This window comes from Lathyrus oleraceus, chromosome 7 (assembly GCF_024323335.1).
Source record: "Lathyrus oleraceus cultivar Zhongwan6 chromosome 7, CAAS_Psat_ZW6_1.0, whole genome shotgun sequence".
NCBI lineage: Eukaryota > Viridiplantae > Streptophyta > Magnoliopsida > Fabales > Fabaceae > Lathyrus > Lathyrus oleraceus.
In genome coordinates this window covers 522,892,638-522,910,170 of record NC_066585.1, presented here as the reverse complement: position 1 = coordinate 522,910,170, position 17,533 = coordinate 522,892,638, and the positions used below count along the sequence as shown (strand labels likewise).

At 36.8% G+C, this 17,533-nt stretch overlaps 1 long non-coding RNA gene across 2 annotated transcripts; it reads left to right on the top strand.

The window, feature by feature from the left end:
- Positions 1-15,708: 15,708 nt before the first annotated feature.
- On the top strand, positions 15,709-17,107 carry LOC127106818 (uncharacterized). 2 transcript variants are annotated; one of them, XR_007795503.1, is made up of 3 exons: positions 15,709-16,064; positions 16,204-16,469; positions 16,733-17,107. It is a non-coding gene; the product is annotated as an uncharacterized LOC127106818 (long non-coding RNA). The 2 variants fall into 2 exon arrangements; XR_007795502.1 differs by having other exon boundaries at positions 16,204-16,473.
- Positions 17,108-17,533: the final 426 nt, after the last annotated feature.

Sequence of the window (17,533 nt, the reverse complement as noted above, 5' to 3'; positions counted from 1 at the left end):
GATCAGTAGCATTGCAAGCATCAGTTACTCAAGTCGTGGTTACCGCTTGAGATTTGGTTTCGTCGGATGGTGAAGATGTTACTCTGAGGAGTTTAGCATCATGGTGTTGGGTCAACCATATTCCCCAGTAGTGCGATACTGGAGGAGATTTCTGTCGTGCGAGATAGAATTTGGAGATGTTACTCTGAGGAGTTTAGCATCATGACGTCAGGTTAGCAATGTTCCCCAGTAGTACGATGATGGAGGAAACTTTTCCGTCGGGCGGAGATGGAAATAAAATCAAAGGACATTACGCGATCAGCGCGAAAATACAGTTCAATCGGAGAAGAGGAAGTGTTGCGGCATTTTCTGAAGAGCGGGGTTCAATTGGAGAAAAGGAAGTGTTGAGACATTTTCTGGAGAGCGGGGTTCAAATGGAGATTGGAGTTGAAGATTATATCTGGGATGAGGTCCTCAAGATTATCTTCTGTTCATGTGTCACCTTAGACTTTGGCTGAGGTCAATAGAGGTCGTTATGGGTGTCTTCTGAGGAAGAGATGCACATGTTACCTTCCTTTTGTGGAGGTGTACCCTCTGATATGTCGCCATCAGAGTGGTATTTTGGTGTTATTTTCGATGTTGCCAGCGGAATTATCACAAGAAAGTGGAGAACGGGGTTCAAATGGAGAAAAGGAAGTGTTGAGGCATTTTCTGGAGAATGGGGTCCAAATGGAGAAAGGGAGACACGGGGTGTTTTCTGGAGAGCGGGGTTCACAATGGCGATCGTGAGCTATTGTCAGGCGACTGGGGTTCAAAATGGAGACCGGGGTTCATTATTTGGCAAACAAGACTACTATGAAGTTGTCGGGGTTCAACTGCGATGATCCGGGATCATTCGTGCAAAAGAAAATATTTGTTCGGGGTTCAAGAAAACGAAAAAGAGGAAATCATCAGAAAGTTTCGGGGTTCAAGAAAAGTAAAAAAAAAGTAATAATAATCCCCAGCGGATAAGCGGCGTTCAGGCCATGGTATTCCTGTGTTACCATTTATTTTGGTATCCAGACCAGGTTTCTGTTTTGGTATTCAGACCGACTTTCTCCGTACCAGACGGGTTCTTTTTTCGAGATTGCTTCTTTGCCAATTCTGACAGGCGTTGTTAATTATTTCCCATCAGAGCGTAAATTGTTCGTCTGTTCTTGGTATTCAATCACTCTTCACCCTGATCATCTGAAAGCTGAGGCTGTTCATATCGACAAGTTCACAGTGGATTGAATAGGGGCAGCTGTAACACCTCTAAATTTGCCCTCCTCTCTTGGGACTAGCTTAGCATATTGCATTTCATCTTTTAGGACATTAGTCATTGCATCTTTACATATCAGGTGAACAATAAGCAAGTCATCCTTATAAGTCTTTATCAGAAGATGGAGAGGTTAAGAGATTCAAGCTTAAGGGTTTCATGAATTGATCACTAGCCATCTGAGGGTTTGTGCTTCAATTAGGGTTTTTTGGTTCCTCAAGGAGATTGATCATTATCTTGGTTGAATTGGTACATCATCATCATCATGGTCTGCTCATCACCAAGAGGTTCATTGTGCCTGACCATGTTTCCTTGGGATTAGGGTTTTGACCTCTGGTCAACCCTAATCAGTTGAATTATACCAGTCAGGATTTTGCAAGGAGATGGGGTCTTTGTGGAGATGGGGATCATCATATGGTTTTATTGAGCTTGTATAAGCTAGGGTTTCATTTTGGAGCCATTTCATCAGAAGATTGAGGCTCAAATTCATCTGTGCATGACCAAGTCATTTATCAACTACAAAAGTCAACCACAAGTCAACTGTTGGATTTGGAGGTGGGAAGTGGTTAGAAATACTTCATTCATGTTCAAACAAGTCTCATTTGACATTTCAAACATCAACATTGAAGAAAATAAAGTCAGGAGAAAATTTTCCAAAAATAGAAAGTGACTTGTAATTCAAAATTGCCAAAAATGGAAAGGTTTTCTCCTCAAGATTACATCATACAAAATGCTTCAAATGAAATTTTGTCCAACATGAAAGTTGAAGATCTTGTTCTCCCATTTCCAAAAAGTCCAAGAACATGAATTTCTCATGTATGGTTGAAGAGATATGGATCAATCATTGCTAAATGAATTTGAACTTCAAGAAGGCATAACTTTCAAACCATAAGGCCAAGTGAAGTGGTTCTTTTTGTAACATTTCTCTCTTGACATGCACTATCCAATTCATGCATCACATATCATGCATTTCCATCACAAAAATTTTGGACTTTTCATTTGAATTTTGGAGGGAAAGTGGTAATTCAAAAATTATGCATTGCCTTCACATTTTACCAATTACACTTGGCTCCAAACAGCATTTGAAATGATTCCAAGGGAAAATTCGAGCACTGTTCCATTGGCATGCATTACATGAGGGTGAATTGACAAATTGGCATTACACTTCAATTTCACTAATCCACTTGCATTGGCTTAATTGTAATTAACATACATCATTAGCACAACATATATATATCATAATCATAACAGAAATTGGATGAACAGATCAGAATTCTCAGATCTAGATCTAATTCACAAATCTCTTCAAACTTTTTCTCTCACTTTTCTCCAATTTTCTTCATATTCATCGCCTTGTTCTTGATTAATCCTTCATCCACAAGCATAATTGAGCCTATTGGAAGCAAGACTCAGAGGAATTCTTCAAGATTCGAGGACTGTTGAAGCTCATCTCCATCAATGGCAGTTGGATTTTCTGGCCAAATCGTGCAAGGTTAAGCATCAAGCATTCATCCATTCCATCATATAGGAGTTAAGGAAGAACTGTTTGAGCTGTTCAGGGCTTGAATCAACCAATTCCACTTCTGTTGCTTCTTGAAGGTTAGAATTCGACTCTCACGAATCATGAAATTGATGTATGCATGTTGTAGATCCTTTAATGTTGATCACACTGAACTTTAGATCATTGATTTTCATGGAGAAATGAGGTAGATATGGTAGATCTAAGTTTGGCACATGAAAATGTATGGCTTCGAATCTTTGAACATAGGATGAATTAGCACAAACCAAGCCTCGATCCTTAATGTATGTGGAAAGATGAACATGATGATGTATTTGTTTTGCATTTCTGGATGATTTTGTTCTTGAGCTCAAGAACACGTTGAATGTGCATGAAGAAGTTAGGTTTTCGTTTTCCAGAACACTGTAGATCTTGTTAGCGCATGTTTGCATGTTGTTTCATGTTTAAGCCCATGCATTGGTCCACGCTGGCAGTTACATGGCGTTATGATTGGTTCAGCTCGTTTTTCCTTGCCACGCAACTTTAATGAAACGGCGCGTTTCATATGTTGAGCGCCACAATTCAAATTCCTCTTCAGTTCGAATCTGGATGAGGACAGTTTCAATAAGCCTTTTCCATTATATTTCATTTTATGCTATCCATGTTCATACATGCTTTCATGTGTTTTTTTAATTTGTCATTCATTTACAAAATTCATAACTCCATGAATAATGATCCAAATGACCTGGGAATTTTTGCATTGTTCTCCTCATCACTCTAGTACTTTATGAGATTTTTTCCAGAAATTGTGCACGGTTGGAATTTAATTTTGCTTAGGGATTGTTCACATGTGTGCTATCTTGTACCTTGCTTGCCATTTTCTTTGTGAAATGATGGATTTTAGTCCAATGCTCTTGAAACTTTGCATGCTTAAACTAGACATCTTTAGGGACCTTTTGGTGTTGAGTTTGCATTTTTAGCATTTCTGGTTGTTGAGATATGATCTGGTTAATGTAGGTGAGACAATGTGTGTCACACCATTGCTTGCTCAACTTGATGATTTTCTTTGCCATGCCAAATAAATGCCAATTGATGTGATTTCTTGCATGATGCTTCTTCTGGATGTTAGGATTGATCATGAATTTTTGTGGAATGTTTGGATTGATTTCTGATTTGTTTGAGATTTTTCTTGCTGGATGACCATTTGTGGACTTTTGAATAGTCATGAACTTCAATGATTTGTGAAATGATGGTTGTTTATCCTATGAATGTGAAATGTTGCACATTGTTTCTAGACACTTTGAAGTTTATTGTGGATTTGGTTTGAGGCATTTATCATTTGTCAATTCTGTTTTAGGCTTGTGTGAAGTTGATGTAGCATTTTGTGCCCTATTTGAGCTTGTTTTGCTTATCTTGACTTGATGAATTTGATTGCCATGCTTAAACTTGTCCAAATGCCTTGAATTTTGGTGTGATGATCATGTGATGTGTGATGTTTAGCCATGATTTTTCTTGAGATTTAATGAATCATTTTTGAATTGATGTGGATTTGTTCATTCTGTTGCTTCAATGAGTTTCCAATTTGCATGCCTTGCCTTATATGACTTGTGAAATGAATTTGGTGAATGCTATTGACATGGAACTTTTTGGATAATGTTCTTATTGGATTGAAGTTGATTCATGTCAATTTTCATGTTCTGTTTTGAATTATTTCTCCCTCTTTGACCCTAGGCCTTGTCCTAGTGGTTGGTGCTTATGTTTGAGCTTTGTTTTCAGGATAAGGAGCATATGGTCATAAGGGAATTGATTCACATTGCTTGAATTGGGTTGATTGGTTGATGTTGACTAACATTGATTTGTTTTATAGGTTGCTTTTAGCTCATTTGAGTTGAGCTTGTGCCTTGCACATTGTAGCTTGCACTTGTTGTTTGTTTGACTGTGTACAGTTAACTGTTGACTATTGGATTGTCTGTTTGACTTTTTGAGTTGTGTACTGATTAAGTTAGATTGTTTTTAGGTACATTAGTTGCTTAAGTTCTTTGAACTTGATTTTGCTGTTGCTTGGTTGCTTAACCATTTGAGGTATAACTCACTGACTTCATGTAGTCTGGAAGACCTGTCCTGTTACTTGGGCAGGCACCTGTCTGAAGTCCTCCTTAAGAGGCAATGCTTGTGTTTGTTTATGTTTGTGCCAAGCAGGGAAAGACCTCTATGAGGCAATTGGCAGATAAAAGAAATGTGCAATCCATCTCCTGATATTCAGTGTGTCATCCACTTTGCTCACACACTTTGTGTTGATGCATTGTGGATATTAACCCAAGATCTTTGTTGAGTCAGTCATATGTGGATAGAAGAGTTCCTGCTTTTTGAACTCCCACACCTTCTATTTGAGTCAAGCTCTCCCAGGCCAGGGATAAGAGCTGTGAGGTCTTACCCTCACTTCCCATTTCATCTGCTTCACCCTAACTCTCAATGTTAGGGTTAAGAGCTAACATCACCCGATTCCAGTTGGCTTGTGTTTCACAGCCTAACCTTGTGTGAGCCCACTTTGTTTGTATATAGTGTGTGCTAATTGTGTGTATGTTTGCTCTGCTTTGCTTATGATGTTTAGGATAGCTTGCTTCATGTGCAAGTTAGATAGAAAACTCAACCTAGGACCATTGTGGAATACATGATAACTATTAGGCTCGAGTCAGTCTCCCTTCTAGTTTGTCATTTCCCAGTCTCTGGTTAGAAGAAGTTTCTCCCCTGTTAAGGGGAACTACGTTGCCCTGATCCTCATACCAGATGAGGTACGTAGGCAGGAGATCGTACGAGATCTCTCCGGGCACCCTTTTATTTTTTTGAGTGTGTTGTGCTTGACAACTATCAGGCTCGAGTTCCCGACTCCCTGTTAGTCTGTGTGTTCATCCTTTTTCTTTTTGTGTGCGTTTGCTTGACAGTTACTAGGCTTGAGTGCCAGACTCCTTAGTAGCTTGTTTGTTTATTCACCTTCCTGTGTGTGTTAGGATATGGATGTAAGACCAGCGATTGGCAGTCCGTATCCTATTGGCGTTTGTTTGTGCGGAGTCTGACGTAAGTCCAGCGATTGGCAGTTGGTTTCCAGTGTGTGAGTTTGTTGGTTCGGAGTCTGATGTAAGTCCAACGATTGGCATTCGGTTTCCATGTTTGCTTGTTTGTGTGTTTGTCTTGACATCTCAGCGTCTGTGCGTGTGTTTTGTTTCGGCGTGCGTGAGCCGAACTACGGTAGCTCTGATTCTCATTCCATATGAGATACGTAGGCACAGGATGCGATATCCTAGCGAGCCCTTTCCCCTCTTCTCCCACCTGTGTTTCCAGTGTGTGTGTGTGTGGTGTTTGTGAGCAGTTTTAGCAACCTTTCTTCTATCCTTTTTTAGCGTGGATCCCGTCGAGTACGACGGATGCGTAGGGGTGCTAATACCTTCCCTTCGCATAACCGACTCCCGATCCCATCTCTCTTTGGTCGTGAGACCATGTCTTTTCCAGGTTTACTTCGAGCGTTTCCTTTCCCTCTTTTGGGATAAATAACGCACGGTGGCGGCTCTGTTTGTTTTGTTTTAGCCCGCCGGTTGTTTTTCGCGGATGCGACAGTTTGGACCAAATGGTAGGCCAAACTTGGCAAAACTTGACCAACCAACATGCCCTAAATTGCAATTTTGATGTTTCTTGAATTCCAAGGCACCATGATGATTGTTTGAAAACCAAATGAGTAAACCTTGATAGAAAACAAGCCTTTATGCTTTGTGGTATGATTATGAGCTATGCTTATCGATGAAACCAATGATTTTAAGTTGATGATTTAAAAGTTCAAACCAAAAACTTTCACTTGTAATGTCATGTATGAATGAGGTGGATGGATATTTGATGAATAAGGATTGAAATTGGGGAAATTAGGGTTTTTAAAAGGTGTATTAAATTTGGTCAAGGTTGACCAAAAAGTCAATTGTTGACCAAAGTCAAACTTTGGCCACAATTGATCTCTCAGGTTCCTTGGGTGAACGATGAATGAAATGAGCTTGAATTGGATGTTAATGGACCAATTGATGATATGGTTTCAAGAAAAAAAAGGGCAAGGCATAGAAGCAAAGGGCACAAATTAGGGTTTCTTGGACCAAAAGAATTTTTAAGGGCCAAGATCAAACAAACTATGGTTTGAGCGCATGAGGTGCCTTAGTGTAGTCTTACAAGGTTGATGCATAACCAAGAGTTAGATATTAGGGATTTCCAAGGGCAAGGTGAAAACACAAAGTCAAATGATGACTTGTATAAGCCACATCAAAGGACTATGGTTGATGTTCATGGATGACCAAATGAACAAACAAAGCTTTCAACCAAGGCTCATCTTTAAAATAAGGTTTTAGAGGCGAGTGAAGTGACTTGTGTAGTCCCCCAAGGTCAAAGAATTCTTGAAGATAACAATTAGGGTTTATAGTTAATTGGACCCACCCCAACATGATCAAGAGATCTTGGTGGTTCTCAGATATGAACACCATGCTTTGAGTTTGTGCTTTCTTATTATGAGTGTAAATGCAAATGAGATGATGGGATGATGGATGTATGCTAATGCATTCGTAAATATCCATGGATACCCGTTAGACTGATATCCACACGGGTATGAGGCGGTATGAATATCTTATTTACTAAACGTGGCAGGTAGAAGAAGATTAGTATCCATGCTCATGCGTACTCATTTTCATCCCTAATCATATTATCATTAATGAAATGTCTTTGACCAGAAAAAGAAATTAGCATTTAACTATTTTCTTTGATAAAAAAAATTATTAAATCACATCCCTCACATCATGAGTACCTTAAAAAGAAAAAGAAAAAAATATAGTGCAAAAACTAAAATAAACTGAATTTTTTTACCCAAATAATCCACATTTTTAGTTTTATTCTCAAAATAACTCAGGTTTCAACAAAATTTCCAATCTACCCCACTTTCAAACAAAAAAAAATTAGAACGTGGAGCCATCACCAGATGAATTGGCGTCTGGCGCCAATTGAATTAAAGACTCCATCTAGTCTAGCCAATCCAATTGACGTTAGTGTGTTAAGCTTTAAGTGGTGGCGCCAGTTGAATTAGTGCTTGTGTGCATTGCTAAAGTGTGACACCAATTCAATTGGCAACATGGTATAATTGTTTTTGTAAAAATATTCAATTATATAAAAGTATAAATAATAAACATTAATATTTAATTTAAAATACTTTTACAAACACTAACGAGGATGTCCAGGTTGGTCATACCGACCACCGGTTCCACGCCCCTAGATATTCTAACTCGTTGCACTCGTTGTTGATTCATCCAAAGTGTTTGAGAATTTGAGGTCTTATGAACATCACCAGAATACCTAAGAAGTTCTTGCATTTCTAAGAAGTGTTGTGTATGGAGTGACACGCTGCCGTAACTGAGTTCGCGAGCCATGCTATAGTAGTTGGGATGTATTTATGGGGTTATTAGTATGCAACCTAGACGCTTGAAGGGAGACACTGGTGTGAACAATTTGTTGGAGAAAGGTTTAAATGGTTGTTGTGGTGTTTGATGGTCATATGGTTCTTGTGATGCTTGGGTGTTTTGGTTATGGTAGGAGAAATGTTTGGTGTTATATATTCCTTGGGTGTTGTGGCAATGGTAGGATGATTTGTTAGGGACATATGGGTTTTAAGTGTCTTGATAATAATCATCTTGTTGGTGATGGTATGGGGGACGCTCTTGGTATTGTGGTTAGGTGTCTGACATGTTTTAGTTGTGGGTTTGTATGATTGTGGGTTAGTAATTTTGTTGGGTATGAGATTGTGAGTAACTCGTATGGTAATTTTGTGGGGGCTTAGAAGTTAAATTGAAGCTTCTTGTGCATAAGTGGTTTCTTGTGGGTTGTATAGATACCCATCTTCGGAGACAGACCCAATTACAACCGATATTTACCAAGCCATATAATTATTAGTTGGTTTATATTGGGTTGGCATCAAAGCGTCACGTAAGACATGGTCACGATGGTGCATCCATTTAAGACACTCATATTTAGCTAAGTTATTCCAATTGTCAAGTTCCATTGTTCATTAGTTTTTGTTAGTTCCATTGTCCCAGGCACGTCGGGAGATCTGGGATGTTTTGAAGCATTTTTAACTGCAGTTTCACACGGTCACTATGGTATATCTCCGTAGTGGCAAACTTGATGATCGATGTGCATGCAATCCATGATGGGAAATTAAAACACAATAATAGACCAATAAGCAGTGGATATAAAATTCCCCACACTTATAGGAACCTTGAGGATCAACAACAAATATAAGACGACAAATCGAACAAATTAAAGCACAAAAGAACACTAGTATTTTAACGTGGAAAGCCCCTCAATATGAGAGTAAAAACCATGAGTCATCTAGACCAAAGAAATAACTACACTATAATAAATTAAGTGTACAAGAGATTCTTAAAGTGATTCATAAACTAGTGCTAACAACCGCAAATCACAAAGCAAACTAACTTACAAATAAGAATAAAAAAGCTAAAAAAATTCTGAAATATGCAGCTTTAGTGTGAAGCAGATATCTCTCACCTAAGGACTTGTTTTAAAATTCTGAATGGTCAAAAGTTATATTCAAGTGTTGCGAACCTACCCACTAAATTTGAGCTTGATCTAACGGTTAACGATTCGGGGATCATCGATTGATGATATTGATTTCAAAAAAACAGGAATATGTTTCTCTCCATTTCTCTCTCTTTTGAATCCTTATTTTCTCTCTATCTATCTCAACCATAAATTTATCCTATCTATAGCGGTAAATTCATGACCATCAAGTTATGGATAAACTTAACGTCAATAAAATCAGAGTTACCAATGCACTTTTATTGTTTCCAAAGGAAAAGGGAAAAGTAAGAACAAAACCCAAAGATAAGAAGTTTTCAAATCAAAACTAATAAAATGTCAGAGATTACGGGTAAGGGGGTTAGTTACACAGAGGGAAAGTGTTAGCACCCAAAGTCTCCTAGATACTCCTAGGGAGCCCTTTTTATGTGTGTATGTGTGTTTGGTATAAATTGATGTTTGAAAAAAATAGAGTGTGGGGATGAGAAAAGATTTCATTGATTATGTATTTGTGTTTGACAAGACCTTCAGACTTGTGCCTACGTACCAACATAAAAATGAGGGATCAAAACCTCGTAGTTCGTGGTATCAATTTCAAAATGAGTGGATTGTGTTTAATAAAAATTTAAGTTAAAAGAGGCACAAAGGGCCCAAAAGTTTTAATGGGTGTTAATTCTTTTTGTCTTTTGAAATTTTAAGTCAATATGGTTAAGTTTATTTACAAGTTTGATTTAAGAAAGATTTTGAAAATTCAATGGCATAAGGCCAAAGTTTCTATTTGAAATAAGGTCTAAGTTTGAAATCACAAGCAAATAAAGTTTTTTTGAAACGGGGGAGAGATTTTGAAATTTAAGAAATGGGAAGAGATGAAGAGACTAATCCTAAGCATAAAATTAAAAGTTAAGAGTTGAAAAGATTTAACTAATGGGATGCAATCCAACAGACAAGAATGTCATATAGAAAACCCACTTTCCCTTTGGACTTTGAATCAAGCAATTATCAACAAGCAAATAGCAACACCAGGCATCATGAAGATCAAGGCATCAAATAAAGATAGCCACATCCAAGCAAGCAAATCCCATAGCTAGCAGTCTTGTTTGTCTTCTCATTTATCAGATGGAATACTCCTTGATTAACTCATAATAAAGCATTAGACACAAGATCAAAATAACATTTGCATCAAGACCACTTAGAAGATAAGTTCAAGTGGATCCCAATACTTGCATCAGATGAAAGCTCAAATCATAATAACTTGGTCTCAAAAATGTTGGCATTGGCCAAGTCCTTTTTGCACAGGGAATGTTGCCTAGTTCTAAGTCCAAAAGTTCAGATCAAGATCAACAGTCCACCAAATGTTTTTTAGGGTTTTTTGTTGTTTATTAGGTATTTTAAGCAAAGTGAAAATGACATAAATATATAATCACAATATATGGCTCAAATGAGCAAAGTGAAAATGACATAAATATAAACAAGTTAAATGATATGTAAATGATAATGAATGGTAAATGACTAAAACTTAAATTGCATAAAGTAAATGACTTGAAAGTAAAGCAATATTAAAAAGAGTTAGTCAAATGTTAGTAAAAGTTAATTAAATATTAGTAGTGTTTTGCTTTTCAATTGATTAAGTCATTCTTTGGAGAACACTTAACCATCTATTCATAAGCATGGACCCTTGAACCAAGACATCTTTCAAAGGAAGGAAAAAAGGCCAAGTTTCCACATAATACCATGAAAGATGTGAGACTTACAATCTCCCTTACTAGAATGCTATGCTTTTATGGTCAAATTTAGCTTTATGTTAAGCAATCGTAATTGGACTTATGTAGAAGTCATAACTATCTGAGGTCGGGCAATAAAAATTTATGTGTTAATGCATGTTAGAGATTTGGTATGATGAACCAAACTCCTAAACCATACCACACACTAAAAGAAAAGATCAAGAGGGATAAACCTATCTCATCCATACTTGTATTGGTTCATCTGACACAAGGTCATTCATGAACCAATTAGCCTTAGGATATTGAGATATCCTTGGTCAATGAAAGGGATGGGAAAGAATGGGAATAAAGATGAAGTGGGGAGGGGAATGATAGAAACACAAATTGGTCATGGGAGGAATTTTACCAAATTAAAATCATTTTGGGAGATGAAATGTACAGTTCATCAATCCCTTAAATCCAATGATTTTAATCCAATAAAAGTCAAATCAACCTTGACCAAGGCCCAAACAAATAGTCAAACATCACAAGACCATAAAAATGGCTCAACACAATTTTTACACAATTAATCAATTAAAAATCAAATTAAAAATGCATTAAAATACAAGTTAGTTTGGTCAAAACCTAAAACCTCTTCAAAATACCAAATAAATGGCCAAGAGATTTATCCTATGTCAAACAAGGTTAAAGGACCTTAGACAAAAAAATTCATGATTTTTAAAAGGTCAGAAGTATTTTTAAGCAATTAAAAATATGCACAAAAACATTTAATTCATGAAAAATATCAAAATTAATTCAAAAAATAATTTTAATTCAGAAAACGAAAGAGAAAAATATTTGAAGATTTTTGGTGAAAGTCAAATATTTTTTTGATTAAAAATAAAATTAATATGAATTAAAGAAAATAAATGGATTAAATGAAAAATCAGAAAATAAAACGAAATTAAAAAAAACAAGGGCCATCAGATCTCCCTCATTAGTTGAGGTGGCAGATAATGATGGCCAGGCGCTAAGGTGCACTAAACACATGAGTCAAGCGCACTGCAACATGAGTCAAACAAAACAAAGGACAGGATTAAAACGTGGAATCAATATCACATGGTTGGGAAGCTGCCAACACACCACCGGAGCCCTAGCTCCGGTCATCTTCTCCGGTGAGGACCACCGGACTGGTCCAACCAAAACTTCATGAAAAATGAAAAATGAGTACACTAATTTGAAGATAAAATGCTCAGGAGCACGAATCTGACCTCCATTTCTTCCAATTCAAAGTATATTGAAAGATACATGGATTTGAAATTTGAGGTTCATGATCTGAGTTGCTTCAATTTGACCTCAAAGTAACTCAATCTTGTTGCCTACATTAGTAGGACTTTAGCAAACCAAAAATCACAAAGAATAGTGAAGAATTAAGAGAGAATTGAAGAGATGAAGTTTTTGAATTTTCACGTTCGAGTTGCTTCAAATTTGCTTGATCTTAATCTGAATTTGCTTGATTCCTCATCCTCTTGCTTGCAGTGATCAATTGAGATGAAAAGGGCAATGAATTCTTGGAGTTTGAATTTCAAAATAAGGTGAAATTCAAACTCGATTTTAATGAAATCTTCAAGTATTTCTATGGAGTGAAGGGTTTGAATCGTCTTGGCAAAGCTTGGGCAAGGTATTGATGAAGTTCTGATCTCATTGCACTTCTATTTATAGCCAATTCAAATGCTTTATACACACTTTCATTTGAAATCCAAAAATAGTAATTTGCATCATGAGCTTGCATGGTCGTGTACAAAGACCAAAGAATGATTGGAAAAGGTCCAAAGTCATGCACATGTGATGCTGAAAGCAATGCATTAAGCCATGCAACGTTGAAATGAAATTGAACATGAGAATCCTCTAAATGGTACCATGCATTGCACCCATGCGAAATTCCTTCAATATTGATCCAATGAGATGACCTTAGACTTTTTGGAAAGGTGAGATCAAGGGGAACAACTTTTATGTTGAACACTTTTCCATTTGAATCTTGGATCATGATGAAGTTTGAGGTGTAAGTTTGGAAAATCAAACATAAATGAAATTTTTCTAAGTACCAAGTCAAATGTTTACTTCTTCCACCTTGAATAACTTTTGTTATGGAGTTCAAATGGAAAAAGTTCCTTCATAAAAGTTGTAGATATTTCAAAGATCTTCAATTTGGTAACAAATTTGACCTTATTTAGATTTGGCATGAAGAAGTTATGCATTTTAGAAGTTAAGGAAAATCACTTGTTTAATGGTAATGACCCAAAATGACCTATAATGTTTCCTCTTGGAACATGCATTTTCAAGTTGAATTTGAACTTATTCCAAACATCAAATTTGAAAAGCACATCTTGAATTTAATCATGAAACTTGGAAGTTAACCTCCTAACTAGGATTCAGACAAAATGACCTATAATCTCTCACCATAAAAAATGACTTTCCAAGCAAAACTAGCTCTTGACTTCAACATGAAAGTTGTTTGGAATGTAATTATGAGTAACTTTTATCTTGAAATCATTTTCATATGACAAAAATTATAGGAGATAGGGTCTAGGGAACCTCAGTTTTGACTAGTTGACTTTCTCTTGTCAACCACCATGAACCAACTTGGAAACTTGACATTCTCTTGATATTTGGGACTCATGTAGGATCATATATGCATAAGATGGTGTAATATGAAGTATCCCTTGAAATATTTAATCAAATGGTGAAGAAACTTGATGAGGAAGTCACACAAGATACCTAGATGAATTAGGGCATCCAAGGCAAACAAGCTTCAAACTCTTAATGAATTCTTGATAAAAATGATAAATGAAGATCATAGGTGTCGGTACGCGAAAAATATAGAGTCACCATCGGTTTTTATTTATTTCAAAGGAAAGGGAAAATATCGAGAAACCCCCAAAGAATGGTCATCGCAACCACGAACAGGTTCAGAAGTCGGTTATGCAAGGGGAAGGTATTAACACCCCTCACATCCATGGTACTCCATGGGAACCATCTAGGATGTTTACGCTTGAATGAATGTTGTTTATCGAAATGTTTGCTTGCCAAAGGTTTGTGGAATGGAGGTAGATTTTAAATTAGAGTGCTCGCCAAGGATTGGGTCCTCGTGCCTACGTATGCTCACTTGTTGAAGTGAGAAATCAGAGTGTCGTAGCTCGTGGGTAAAAAAGTTTGTTTGTTTTGTTGATTTTATTACCTTGAAGAAGGATTTTCAATTGTGTCGCCCTAAGGCTCAAACAAAAGATTTGAATGAGTTGGATTATTTTTAGGTATTGAGAAAGTGTTATTGATTTCATATTGCACTAAAAACTATGGACAAAGGTGAACACCTCAAACTACCAAGCCAAACGTCTTGTGTTCGAAGCATTCAGAACAAGTGTAGGAAAACTCCATTCTCATCCCTTCTTTACCACTTAAGGCTCGTGACGTACAATCCTAATCGTATTTATTGTGTTTTTGAGTTTGATTTGAAAAAAGACCGCTTGACGTTGGATCAAGGGTTGGTTAATTGATTTTGAAATAGTAATCGTTCCTAATGCCTAAGGAATAGCTAACAAGCAATAATAAAGAAAGTGAGTAAAAGCATACATCTGGAAAGGGAAAGGGTACATGTAAAGTACAAGGGAGTGCAGGAAATAAAAGGTCTCATTGTCAGGTAGCCCAAGAGAAAGCCTTATGTGTGCATAGTATCCTAAACTAGAAAGCACATAAAAGATTACAAGTTCTTGAGTCTTGAATGCTCCTTTCCATGTTCGGGTCAAAAGTTTGTCCAAAGTATTTTGCAAGGGGTCCTAACAACAATCTCTAAGTCCATTGTCCAATGTCCTTTACATGCTTGGGAATTATCTTTTTTTTAAGTCTTTGTCATTTTTAAGTCCATTTTCAAGATGAGATGAAGAGTGATATGAATGTACAATATGATATAAAGCAAAATAAAACAAGCAAAGTAAATGCCAAAAATTAAATGTTAGAAGTTAGGTGAGGAATTTAAAAGAGTTAAATGTTAGAATGCGGAAATAAAATGAATTAGATGTTAATTGTTAGATGTTAGATCAAAGTAGAATAATATTCAAGAAAACAATTAACAAAAATATCAATTCTAAAATATTAACCAAATATCAATCTAAATAATTATCAATTCTAAACAAATGTCAAAAATTAAGTTCTAAACAATTATTAAATTTCATCTAAACAAAATTATTAATTAAAGTTCTACACAAAATTATCTAATTATTTCCTAAAATATTAACAAAGATTAAATTCTAAAACTCATTATCCTAATTAATATTCTAATTACAATTCAAATTCTATCTAAACAAATAGCAATCAATTAGTACTCTAATTACCACTATCTATTATTATTAACTACAATTGAAGTCTAATTAATGAAATTATCCCTAATTATCCTATTAAACCAAATTGATCCATCAGCATGGGCTTAATCAAGCTAGGCCCACACAGGGAGGGGGTGTATGGGCAATAGAGTGAGGTACACATTGCAGACAAAGACCATTGGGCCTTGCAATGTTGGGGCAACAAAGCCCAGGTTTGAACCTCACAACCAGGTTCATCCCTACAAAGTCCTTCATGCAGCAGGGAGAAGGCTACGGACAAACTTCTCGTCGTCGTGCTTCCAACACCGGAACGACAAGACGGAAACACACGACTCCGTCTCGACTCCAACTCAAACTCGCGCGAACGCCAAGAAGAACGGCGAACCACGAACGCGCCTTCATCCTCTTACGAAGAATTCTAGAAAACAACTTCGAGTACACATTCACTATCGGCGTCGAATCGCAATCAACCGACATCGAAATTACTCAATGACTTGTACAAGAAATGAAGCTGAATGCAGAATGGAAGCGTACCAAACTCGCGTGGCGCGTGGAGATGAAGACGAAAGCGAAACTCTGCTCATATTCGTGCGCAAAAACTGGTACGCGTATCCTTCGCTTCTTCTCTTCTATTCTCCCTGCTGCACTTCTTTGATTTCAATCTTCTTCGGTCTTGTTTCAATGTCGTTTTGGATGTGGTTTCGGTCGATGGAGAGTTGAAGCTGGTTTCGATTATTGCAGGTTGTTGAAGATGGCTTAAGAATTGAGGTTGATGGAGATGAAGGGAGAGTGAAGAGGCTCCAAGTTCGGAAAGAAGATAAGAGACTGCTCTTCTTCCGTTTTGGGGAATTTCAGGTGAGGGTTGAAGGTGGTGGAAGATGGAGATCTTAATTTCGGTTATGATTTTTCTGAACCTGATGAGTGATGATGAGGGATATATATATAAGGATTGAACCTTCACGGAGTCAAGGTTCCGTTAACATCTCTTAGTGAAGAATCGGTTGAACGTTGGTAACTGTTAAATTCTCTGTTAATTACTAGTTGATGCTTAGAATTGGTTCAATTAGTTTGTTAGGTGTTAGAAAAGTTGTGAATTTAGTGATTTGAAAGTGATTCTGCAGGAAAAGTGCTTTCGATTTTGCAGTTGAATTCGTTTTGTTATCATGTTCGGGTTGCCGTTTACTGCTTTTTGTTGCAGTACCGTTGCGTTTAGCTTATTTTGTTGCCGTTCACGTTTCCGCATTTGGCTTACGGCGCGCTTTGTTTACAGCTTATGCAGCTTTTGCGTACTGCGCTGGCGTGGCTTGGTGTGAAGTTTCGGAACACCGCTTTGGCTTGCACACGCGTTTCTGGTTTGGCTTGAGTTTGCCGCATTTTGGAGCTTGCAACGCGGACGTCGAGTTTTGGCTCTTGTGCGTCACGACTTGTGTTTGTGTTCATAGCATCTTGTGGCTTTTTTGCTTTTCGTTGCCATGGACGTTACAGCTTTTGGCATACGCTGCATTTGGTTGTTTCTTTGTTTTTGTCTCATTCAGCTATTGCACTTGGGGTACTGAACATTGTAATTCACTTAACTTGAAAATGTGGCTATTGGTCATGGTTTGAATTATGGATACAGTCAATTGGAATATGGATATTTGGTTCATTGGGTTTTTTTAATAGATTAATTACTATACACAGTCAGTATAAAAAGTTTTACATCTTCGGTTCATCACCATCACCCGTTTATATTACTTTATAGATTTTTAAAATAAAAGTCAAACTTCTTTTAATATCCAACGTCTATAATTAAGTGATGGTGTAAAACCCTTTTACACTTACCGTTTATTTTAATTAATCTCTTTTTTTAATTGGAAAATGGACCAATGTGGATATTGGATTAATTGATTTTTTGTGGAGAATTGGATTTTGATTAAATGGAAAATTATTGTGAAATTAGATAATAATGGATATTTGGAATTGGAAATTTAAATGGTTAATTGGGCTTAAAAGAGAATGAATTAGTGGATAAAAAATGTTAAATGAAAAAAAAGATTGGATATTGAAAATGGGCTTAACAAAAAGAAGAATT